Source organism: Heterocephalus glaber, unplaced genomic scaffold (assembly GCF_053883595.1).
Source record: "Heterocephalus glaber isolate CG9 unplaced genomic scaffold, H.glaber_assembly_v1.0 deba00001457, whole genome shotgun sequence".
Lineage (NCBI taxonomy): Eukaryota > Metazoa > Chordata > Mammalia > Rodentia > Bathyergidae > Heterocephalus > Heterocephalus glaber.
Window position 1 is genome coordinate 4,082,130 of NW_028258305.1, and position 12,565 is coordinate 4,094,694.

General features: G+C 36.4%; 1 long non-coding RNA gene and 1 pseudogene across 1 annotated transcript in view; one reads left to right on the forward strand and one right to left on the reverse strand.

Annotated features, from left to right (window-relative positions):
• Nucleotides 1-12,565, reverse strand: part of LOC147826918 (uncharacterized) — a 362,407-nt gene that overhangs the window by 291,790 nt on the left and 58,052 nt on the right. The window lies entirely within an intron of this gene.
• Nucleotides 3,576-11,097, forward strand: LOC101699107 (threonine--tRNA ligase 1, cytoplasmic pseudogene; annotated as a pseudogene).

Below are 12,565 nucleotides of genomic sequence, written 5' to 3' on the forward strand. Positions count from 1 at the left end.
GACTAGTAATTAGTTCATGGCTTTAGAAGTTTCTAATGCCATCTAGTGGAAATGGTAAATTTGATCACTTGCACATCAAAGGAGCACCTCATATCTGAGATAATATTCGTATGTCATCCTGCTGCCACATATTCACAAAAACTTAACACTTAGGTCCAATCTCAAGTATATCCCCCAAAAATTTGCTACAGTGTTTTCATAAGACTAGAGTGTACCTGAGAAAAATAAGACTTTTCCAGAATACTCTTGAATGCCTGCCCCCAGCAAATAGAACCACCCATACCATGTCATGCCAATAAGCCCATTTCCCTAGCACTCTAGCCCTTCTTCTCTTCAAGATTCCAGAATCTAGAGATGAACTAGCTGATAGATTTTATAATTTTGCAAGCCCAGCAAGTTCAATAATACCCGAAATGGCTTTTGAAAATAAACCTTGCACTGATTTTAATCTAAAATATAGTCAAAGAAAAAGCAAATACATGTTGCTAGTTTAATCTCAGAAGCCATTCGATTTTCATTAAACTCTTTGCAGAATGTCTTCCAATAGGAATTATACAGTGAAATTCTGAGCAAAAAGGAAATATTGGAGACTATATTCTTCCTTCCCAATAGTCCCCAAACAGCTTTGGCCACAGGGCCATGATGCAGAAATCCAAAGTTGCTTTGCATAATTGTAAAAAAAAAAAGTTCTTATCTTACTTTGTATATGAAGATTGGCAGGTAAATAGTCCACATCTGTCACTTTTTTCCCTCTCAAAGGCAATCCCCATTAGAAGCATGGTTATGATAAGAAAACTGGTGGAAGGGAGGTCTGGAGCCAGAGTTACAGTGCATGTGAAAGCAAAACTCAGCTACTCATTCCATCCCTCATCCTAGTGTCCTCATCCATCCTGCAAGAAGTTGGACTTGAAGGCAACTCAAAAGCCTTTTCTTCTCTAAAGTTATGCTTTAGAATTTCCAGTTTTTCTCTTTCATTGTAATAATCAAATTTAAAAGTAATGGGCTGGGGATTTAGCTTAGTGGTGCTGCTACCTGCCTCGAAAGTGCAAAGTCCTGAGTTCAATCGCCGGTACCAAAAAAAAAAGGTCATGAATTCACAAGCCCAAAGCATGTACAAGGGAGGAAATTATAAGAATCAGAGCAGAAATTAATGCAATGCAGAGTAAAAAACAATACAAAGAACCAATGAATCCAAGAGTTGGTTCTTTGAAAGATTAAATAAAATTGACAAACCCTTAGCTAATCTTATCAAAAAAAAAGGAAAGAAAAGACTCAAATCCATACAGTTAGGAACAAAAAGGATGAAATCACAACAGACCCTGCAGAAATCTAGATCATCAATACCTACTTCGAGAACCTGTATTCTAATAAGATGCAAAATACAGACGAAATGGAAAGATTCCTAGAAATATATAAATTACCAAAACTGAATCCAGAAGATATAGAAATTCTAAATAATCCAATATCAGCCAATGAAATTGAAGATGAAATTACAAAACTACCAATAAAGAAAAACCAATGCCCTGACAGATTCACTGCTGAATTCTACAAGAAATTTAGAGAAGACCTAATGCTGCTGCTTCTCAAACTCGTTAATGAATTTGAAAGGGAAGCAATACCTTCAAATTCATTTCTGGAAGCAAGCATTACCCTGATTCCAAAACCAGAGAAAGATCCAACCAAGAAAGAAAATTACAGACCAATCTCCCTAATGAACATAGATGCAAAAATCCTCAATAAGATACTGGCAAACAGAATGCAGCTAATCATCAAGAAGGTTATACATCATGACCAAATTAGGCTCATCCCAGGGATGCAGGGATGGTTCAACATATGCAAATCAATAAATGTGAAACACTATATTAACAGAGCCAAGGACAAAAAATATATGATCCTCTCAATAGATGCAGAAAAAGTATTTGACAAGGTCCGATACCCATTCATGATTTAAAAAAAAAAAAACCCAGGGAAAATTGGTATAGATGGTCTTTATCTCAATCAGATAAAAGCCATTTATGACAAATTAACAACCAATATCATACTAAATAGACAAAAACTGAAAGCTTTCACTCTAAATTCAGGAGCAAGACAAGGATGTCTACTGTCACCACTCTTGTTCAATATAGTTTTGGAAACACTAGCCAGAGAAATTAGACAAGAGAAAGAAATAAAAGGAGTAAGGATAGGAAAGGAAGAAGTTCCCAGGGATTTAGCTCAGTGGTTCTGCTACCTGCCTCGCAAGAGCAAGGTCCCTAATTCGTTACCTGGTACCAAAAAGGAAAGAAAGAAAGAAAGAAAGAAAGAAAGAAAGAAAGAAAGAAAGAAAGAAAGAAAGAAAGAAAGAAAGAAAGAAAGAAAGAAAGGAGTTAAATTATCATTATTTGTGGATGGCATGATACTCTACATAGAAGACCCCAAAAACTCCACCAAAAGAGTTCTAGATTTGATAATCAAATTCAGTGGCATAGCTGGATACAAAGTCAACACTCAAAAATCCTGCTCATGAATAACAAACTTACTGAGAGAGAAATTAGGGAAACAATACCTTTCACAATCACATCCCAAAAAAATGAAATACCTAGGAATCAATCTAATGAAGGAAGTAAAAGACCTCTACACTGAAAACTACAGTACTCTGTAGAAAAAGATCAAAGATATCAAAAAATGGAAAGATCCCTTGTTCTTGGATAGGAAGAAACAAAATAGTGAAAATGGCTATACTTTCAAAATTGTTATACAGATTTAATGCAATCCCAATCAAAATTCAACAGCATATCTCACAAAATTAGAAAAAAAAATCCTAAAATTCACTAGGAACCAGAAGAGACCTAGAATAGCAAAGGCAATTCTGGGCAACAAAGGCAAGGCAGGGGGTATCACAATCCTTGACTTTAAATTATACTACAAAGCTACAGTTAAACCAGCATGGTACTGGCAAAAGAACAGACCTGAGGATCAATGGAACAGATGAGAAGAGGCAAAAACAACTCCAGACATACTCAGCCATCTAATCTTTGACAAAGGAGCCAAACACCTTCACTGGAAGGAAGATAGCCTCTTTAATAAATGATGCTGGAATCTTTGGCTTTCTACATGCCAAAGATTAAAACTAGACCCATATCTTTCACCAGGCACTAACCTAAAATCAAAATGGATCAAAGATCTAAATATTAAAATGGAAACACTAAATCTGCTGGAAGAGAAAATAGGTAGAACACTTGAGGACATAAGAGTGGGCAAAGACTTCATGAACAAAATCCAGACCACATGAGAAATACTACAAAGAATCAACAACTGGGACCTCATCTTATTAAAAAGTTTTTACAGCTTCTGCACAGCAAGAGAAACCACCAACAGTGTGAAGAGACAACCCACAATGTGAGAACAAATTTTCACCTGTTGTTCCTCAGACAAAGATCTACTATCTAGAACCTATAAAGAACTTAAAAAAATCAGACCTCCCAAATTTAAAGACCCAATCCAAAAATGGGCATCTGAAATGAACAGACATTTCTCAGACAAAGACGTAGAAATCGCAAATAAACTTATGAAAAAATGTTCAACATCGCTGGTCATTTGAGAGATGCAAATGAAAACAATGCATAGTTCCTTGGTGTCTGGGAAGGCCAGCAGCCCCTTGGAGGAGATGGGAGGCGAAGGGAAGCCAGTAGATGCTGGCGAGGAAAAGTGAAAAGAAGGAGGCAAGAAAAGAACAAGGAAGGATCTGGAGATGGAGGCTGAGCAGAGTTGAATCCTTGGCCTGAATATATTAACACACAACTTGAGATGTATAATAAAGTAAAAGCAGAACATGATTCCATTCTGGCAGAAAAGGCAGAGAAACATAGCAAGCTGATTAAAGTCACCCTGCCTGATGGTAAACAGGTCAACACAGAATCCTGGAAAACTACACTGTATCAAGTTGCTTGTGGAGTTAGTCAAGGCCTGGCTGGTAACACTGTTGTTGGAAAAGTGAACAAAGTTGTTTGGGACCTAAACCACCCTCTGGAGGAAGATTGTACCTTAGAGCTTCTTAAATTTGAGGATGAGGAGGCTCAAGCAGTTTATTGGCACTCAAGTGCTCACATTATGGGTGAAGCTATGGAGAGGGTCTACGGTGGATGTTTATGTTATGGTCCACCAATAGAAAGTGGCTTCTATTATGACATGTACCTTGAAGAAGGAGGTGTGTCCAGCAATGATTTCTCTTCTTTGGAGACTTTATGTAAGAAAATCATTAAAGAAAAACAAGCGTTTGAAAGATTGGAAGTTAAGAAAGAAACTACTGGAAATGTTTACAAGTTCAAATGCTGGATGTTGAATGAAAAAGTAAATACCCCAACTACAACAGTCTATAGGTGTAGCCCCTTGATAGATCTCTGCCAGGGGCCTCATGTCAGACACACTGGCAAAATTAAGACTTTGAAAATACACAAAAATTCCTCCACATACTGGGAAGGCAAAGCAGATATGGAGACTCTCCAGAGAATTTATGGCATTTCATTTCCAGATCCCAAAATGTTGAAAGAGTGGGAGAAGTTCCAAGAGGAAGCTAAAAACTGAGATCATAGGAAAATTGGGAGGGACCAAGAACTATATTTCTTCCATGAACTCAGCCCTGGAATTTGCTTCTTCTTGCCGAAGGGGGCCTATATTTGTAATACACTCATGGAATTCATTAGGAGTGAATATAGGAAAAGAGGATTCCAGGAGGTAGTCACCCCCAACATCTACAACAGCTGACTCTGGATGACCTCCGGCCACTGGCAGCACTACAGCGAGAACATGTTCTCCTTTGAGGCGGAGAAGGAGTTTTTTGCTCTTAAGCCCATGAACTGCCCAGAACACTGCCTTATGTTTGATCATCACCCAAGATCCTAGCCAGAGTTGCCTCTTCTGATAGCTGATTTGGGGGTACTGCATAGGAATGAGCTGTGGGGAGCACTGACGAGACTTACCCGGGTACGAAGATTCCAGCAGGATGATGCACATATATTCTGTGCTATGGAGCATATTGAAGATGAGATAAAAGGCTGTTTGAACTTTCTCCATGCAATGTATAATGTATTTGGATTTTCTTTTAAACTGAACCTTTCTACTCATCCAGAAAAATTCCTTGGTGATATTGAAATATGGAACCAAGCTGAGAAACAACTGGAAAACAGTCTGAATGAATTTAGTCAAAAGTGGGAGTTAAATCCTGGTGACAGAGCTTTCTGTGGTCCATAGATTGACATACAGATAGAAGATGCGATTGGTCGCTACCACCAGTGTGCAACAATCCAACTGGATTTTCAGTTGCCTATCAGGTTTAATCTGACTTTTGTAAGCCATGATGGTGATGATAAGAAAAGGCCAGTGATTATTCATCAATCCATCTCGCGATCAATGGAAAGAATGATTGCTATTCTCACTGAAAACTATGGGGGCAAATGGCCTTTCTGGCTGTCTCCTCACCAGGTAATGGTAGTTCCAGAGGGACCAACATGTGATGAATATGCCCAAAAGGTACGGCAACAATTCCATAATGCTAAATTCATGGCAGACATTGATCTGGATCCAGGCTGTACACTGAACAAGAAGATCAGACGTGCACAGTTAGCACAGTAAAACTTCATCCTAGTTGTTGGTGGAAAAGAGAAGGCCAGGGGCATTGTTAATATCCGTACAAGAGGGGCTGGGGATTTAGCTCAGTGGTTCTGCCGCCTGCCTCGCAAGCACAAGGTCCTGAGTTCAATCTCTGGTACCAAACAAAAAAAGGAAGAAAGAAAGGAAAAAAAGAAAGAAAGAAAGGAAAGAAAGAAAGAAAGGAAAGAAAGAAAGAAAGAAAGAAAGAAAGAAAGAAAGAAAGAAAGAAAGAAAGAAAGAAAGAAAGAAAGAAAGAAAGAAAGAAATGTCTGTACAAGAGACAATAAGGTCCATGGGGAGAGCACTATTTTGGAAACCACTGAACGCCTGCACCAGCTTGCAGTCCCACAGTAAACAAGCAGAAGAAGAATCCTAACAAAGACCTCTGCCCAGACTAGCTCAGTGGGAAAGGACGAGCTCTGTTTCCATAACCTGAAGCTTCTATCCCGGGCAGCATCATTTTATACTGAACTCGGAATAGTTCAGCAGAGCCTGCATGGATGACTCCACAATCAACCTTTTTTGACCTAGACATATTTTAGACAATGTGTATTTGATGGAGTTAATTAAAGAACCATTAAATTATTTTATTAATTATCTGAGCGATGGAAATAAAGCATGCAGAATGCTTTTAGTGTAAAAAAGAAAACAACGCTGAGATTCCACTTCACCTCAGAAAGAATGGCTGCCATCATGAAATCAACCAATAGCAAATGCTGTCGGGGCTATGGGGAAAGAGGAACCCTGCTCCACTGCTGGTGTGAGTGTAGACTGGTGCAACCACTGTGGAAATCAGTATGGAGATACCTCAAAGAACTAGGACTGTAAGTCTCATTTGACCCAGCTATTCCCCTGCTGAGTGTCTTCCCCAAAGAATTAAAAGAATCATACCACAGTGATATATGTGCACCCATGTTCATACTCAGCCATAAAAAATGAGAAATTAGGGCCAGGGATTTAGCTCAGTGATTTTGCCACCTGCTGCGCAAGCACAAGGACCCGAGTTCGATCCCTGGTACCAAAAAAAAAAATGAGAAATTAGAGACATTTATAGCTAAATGGATACATTGAGGCAATACTCTTAAGTGAAATAAATAGGACTCATGTGTAAATACCAAATCGTTTCTCTAGTGTGAGAAACTGAAAGTATAAATAAGGACTAAAAGATATAATAGATAATGTGAAATAGGAAGAAAAGGGGCAAAGAGGAAAGGGAAGTAGGAGGGATAAGGGAAAGGAAAGAAGGGAATGGAATTAATATGAGAAAATGAAAAATCAGAAATAAAGTCTTTGTAAATGAGGAGGGATGGAGGGGTTGAAGGAAGGGTGGGGGAATGGGGGAATGGGGAAAAAATAAGAACCAGTGGAGATTATGTAAAGGTGCAAATTTCCAATGATGAATGTCATTATATTGTATACCTAAAATGTACCACTAAAATTAATTTTTTTTTAAAAAAAGCTTTTGAACAGCAAAAGAAACCATCAACAAAGTGAAGAGACAGCCCACAGAGTGGGAAAAAAGTTTTTACCAGCTATTCATCAGATAAAGGACTATTATGTAGAATACATAAAGAATTCAAAAAAGCTCAGACCCCCAAATTTAAAGACCCAGTCCAAAAACGGGCATCTGAAACAAAGACATTTCTCAGATGAAGAATTAGAAATGGTAAACAAATATATGAAAAAATGTCCAACATCACTGATCATTGGTGAAATGCAAATTAAAACAATGCTGAGATTCCATCTCACTCCAGAAACAATGGCTGCTATCAAGAAATCAACCAATAACAAATGCTGGAGGAGCTGTGGGGAAAAAGGAACTCTTCTCCACTGTTGGTGGGAATATAGACTGGTGCAACCACTGTGGAAATCAGTGTGGAGATTTCTCAAAAAACTAAAACTAGAGGTTCCATTTGACCTAGCTATTACTCCTCTAGTGTCTTCCCAAAAAAATTAAAAGCATCATACCACAGTGATATATGCTCACCCATGTTTACAGCAGCACAGTTTGTAATAGCTAAATCTTGGAAACACCCCAAATGCCCATCAACAGATGAGTGGGTAAAGATGTGATTATTTTATACAATGGAGTATTACTCTGCCATAAGGACGGATGAGCTTCAGAAATTCATAGCTAAATGGATGCACCTTGAGACCGCACTCTCAAGTGAAATAAATTGAACACACACATTTAAATACCACATTGTTTCTCTGTGGTGAGAAATCAAAAGTGGAAATAAGAACTAAAATGTATAACAGATATTGGGAAATGGGAAATGGGAAGAATTTTTTTTCAGATAGGAAGGGGAACAAGAGAGGACAGAGGGAGAAAGGAAGGAAGGGACAAGAAAAAAGTGAAATTGAAGGAAAAAATGGAAACAAAGCTTTTGAACATAGGGAAGGGAGGGAGCTTAAAGGGAAGGGGGAATGGGATACAATAAAAATTATTAATAAAAAAGAAAGGAAGCACTTAAAAATAATGACTTCATTGTAGTTATTTCACATAAAAATAATTTTAATATATTTGTATTTTTAATTGACAGTAATTGTACAACTTTATGGGGTACAGTGTGACATTTCAATACATGTGTACAATGTGTAAAGATTAGATTGGGGTAATAATTAGTATATCCTTCACTTCAGATTATTTGTCATTTATTTCAGGGACATTCAAAATCCTTTCTACTAGCTATTTGGAAATAAAAATAATTATTTTTACTACAATTATTAGTATGAGTCTTGCAGTAAATCTCACTGTTTAGGCTGTCATTTGTTACAAAAGCAACTTAATGATAAGAGGAGGGGACTGCAGTTTACATAAACTCCGAAGAGTTAAAAATAGAAGTATATTTTTCCTATATATGACCATCTTAGCATTACTATGTTGAATAAAATATGTTATTTTAGCATGTTTACAAAATATTTTTCAATATGAAAGAAAAATATAGCCATGCCACACGTAAAAACTTTTTAAACTTTTTTTAAAAAGAAGAGTGAATTCATTGTATTTCCAGCATCTGAAGGTTGCAGACTTCATTTAGCACCTTGATATATGCCTCTCACTTTGTCTTCATGCGTAATATTTACATAATCTGTATCATATGGTATATATAAAATCACATGTCAATTTTCATAAAAACATTCATTTCTCTGGTGATAAAAATACAATTTATTGTCAGAAACTGTTTAAATATACAAATTTAAATCACCCAGAGTCTTACCACCCAAAGATATCCTTGTTTACTATTTTAATTCTTTAAAGTTATTTTTCTATGCATAATTTAACACAGTTAAGATTATATTACATATTCTGATTTTAACTACAATTAACCCAAGAAGAATCACTCACAAGTTCTAGTTGGAAGATGTTATAATGAGGGTTTTAATCACAGATTATATCTGCCAATGGGAGTTTACCCATTTCTCATAATTACAAAAAGAAAAACCCAATAATCTCAGGTCATTCAAAATGAGTTCTAAGAAACATAAAATTATTACTCAAATTCCTTGTCAATGCAAGGCTTTTGTGTTACTGAATAAAAATCTCTTTCACTGGAAGAATGAAGAAAATACTTTCTGGGTTTAGAAAATCTGCAAACATTGTGTCCCTGACACTAACATATTGAAGTCTTGGTTTTGGACTAGAAAAAGGTATGTCCAGTATGTTTTAAGTATTAGAAGAGTTCATCTGAACCTGGAGGTGAAGAGGATAATTGTTTATAATCTGCAGGGAATTGGTTCCAAAACCCTTACAGATACCAAAATCCACAGATGTAAGTAGTTCATGGACAGTGTTGTTTAGAGAATAATGACAAGAAAAAGGGCTACACATGCTCAGTACAGATAAAAAATGATTCTTTTTCTTTTTAAACATTCTTCATCTGATGTTGGTTGAACCCATGTATGCAGAATCCATGGATACAACAGGTCAACTATATTACAAAAAAAATACATTTCCTTGTATTGAAAAATAGCAAAAAGTAACAATGACAACTAATGGACACTTTACAGACCCTGATTTCACCCCTGGGCAATAAATCCATTTGAAAATAGCTGGTGCAATTAAATTCATGACCGTGAAATCCAAACAAAATAGTAACATTTTAAAATCACTTCATTTGATGGCTTCCTCATTGCCAAGTCCTTTATTCCTCAATTTATTGAAATAAAACTTGGAGTAATTTTTCAACTTGTGTACAACTTAGCATACAGCAGAATTTTTAGTACTGTCTTCACAAATTAAGGCAGTTTGGGGATTGCAACATCCCTTCCACTAACCTCCAATGCTCTGAAGACATTAAACTCGGCTTTGGGGCAAGTAGCTGTCTAGCAAGAACTCAGATGCCTGCCTGATTCTGTTCCATTGAGATCATACAAAATCAGTACCAATATTATGTTCCATGGGGAGGGTATGTTCAGATTTTGAACCTGGATGGTTAAGGATCTTTGTTTAGCCTTAAAACCCAAAAGCAGAGGCAGAGCCTTGGCAGAGCTGGCTTTTCATAGACCTAATCAGGACCTCCGTGACTTCTTTCCAAATTCATTCAAGTCTTCCTTTGCCTCAGAAAAGTTTTACTTCCTGTTGTATCTTTGATCATAACTTCTGTGCAGTTTGGAGGGTGGGCTCTTCCACAACACCAACTGTTATTTTTGCTCTTACCTTTTTCTCTGGCTCCTTTATCTATGCTTTTCCTCATTGCTTTAATCTTTGTTTTTGTTTTTGTTTCCACTCTGTCTTCTGCAAAAAGTTTTATTTCCTTGCAATCTTTCATTATTTTATGCTTTTATTTTCATTCAGTGACACTGTTTTCACTTTAGCCCTATTGTCTTTTATAGGTAGTACAAATGTTAATGCTCTTAATTTTTAAAACATTATTTTCTAAAAATGTTCCTTTCTTACATTTTATTTAAATTTATTTTTAACTGATACAGAGGAAAAATAAAAATTAAAACAAAAATGGTACATATATGTAGACTATCATGAGGTATTTCAATACATATATATGTATAATGTTTAAATTGAAGTAAACATCTGTCTCCCTAAACATTTATCATTTCTTTAAAAAATTCAAAATCTCTTGTATATTTGTGAAGTGTACAATACATTGTTACCCAAAGTCATTCTACTGTGCAACAGCACACAAGAACTTCTGGCTCCTACCTATATGGAACTTAGCACCTATGGATCAAACTTTCACCATCCCTCCATAACCCCTATTCTCCCCAGCCTCTGGAAACCACCATTTTACTCTCAGTTTCTTTGACATCAATCTTTCTCGATTCACATATGAGCAAGATCCTGTGATACTTGTCTTTGTAGGACTATCTTATTTCACTTAACATTATAATCTCTAATTCCAAACATGTTGTTGCAAATGACAAGATTTTATCCTTTTATGACTGAATAGTACTCCATTATGAATGTGTACCACATTTCTGTTATCTATTCTTCAGGTGATGGACACTTAGATTGTTGCCATTTGTTGGCTGTTGTAGAGTGCAGTCATGAATGGGGGAGAGCAAATGTCTCTTCAATATACTGATTTAATTTCCTTTGGTAAAATTTTTCCTTTATAAAAAGAAAAATACAAACAATAATAGCAAATTCCCATGTTTCTTTATCCACACACTACAAAAGTAATATTGTATCACATTTGGTTCAGATATTTCTTATCATAGATGAAGTTCAAATAGTCACAGTAGGCCACACGTAATTTTTTAAATTTTTATTTTATTGGTACATTTTAGGTATACAATATAATGACAATCATCATTGGAAATGTGCACCTTTACATAATCTCCCTTGGTTCTTATTTTTCACACTTTCCCTGCCCTCCCTTCAACCCCTCCATCCCTCCCTATTTAAAAAGACTACTTCCATTTTTTCATTTTCTCATATTAATTCCATTCCCTTCTTTCCTTTCTGCTACTCCTACCACTTCCCCTTCCCCTTTGTCCCTTTTCTTCCTATTTCACATTATCTATTATACCTCTTAGTCCTTATTTACACTTTCAGTTTCTCACACCAGAGAAACTATTTGGTATTTACTCTTGTGTGTCCTGTTTATTTCACTTAAGAGTATCCCCTCAATGTGCAACTATTTACCAATAAATGTCTCTAATTTCTCATTTTTTATGGCTGAGTAGTACTCCATTTTATTAAAAAAAAAAAAAAAAAACCCACATTTTCTTTATCCAGTCTCCAGTTGATGAACATTTGGGCTGCTTCCAAGTTTTAGCTATTACAAACTGTGCTGCTATGAACATGAGCGCACATATATCACTGTGGTATGATTCTTTTAATGCTTTGGGGAAGATACCCAGCAGGGGAATAGCTGGGTCAAATGGAACTTACAGTCCTAGTTCTTTGAGGTTTCTCCATACTGATTTCCATAGTGGTTGCAACAATCTACACTACCACCAGCAGTGGAGCAGGGTTCTTCTTTCCCCAAAGCCCTGTCAGCATATGTTATTGGTTGATTTCATGATAGCAGCCATCCTTTCTGGAGTGAGGTAGAATCTCAGCACTGTTTTCATGTGCATCTCTTGAATGACCAGTGATGTTGAACATTTTTTCATATGTTTATTTGCTATTTGACTTCTTTGTCTGAGAAATGTCTGTTCATTTCATATGCCCATTTTTCAATTGGGTCTTTAAATTTGGGAGGTCTGATCTTTTTAAGTTCTTTACAGATTTGAGATAGTACACCTTTGTCTGAGGAGGAGCAGGTGAAGATTTTTTCCCACATTGTGGGTTGTCTCTTCACACTGCTGGTGGTTTCTCTTGCTGTGCAGAAGCTTTTTAATAAGAAGAGATCCCACTTGTTGATTGTTTGTGCTAGTTCACGGGCAACTGAGGTTTTGTTTATAAAATCTTTTCCTACACCAATGTCTTCAAGAGTTCTAACTACCTTCTGTTTCTATTTTAATATTTAGA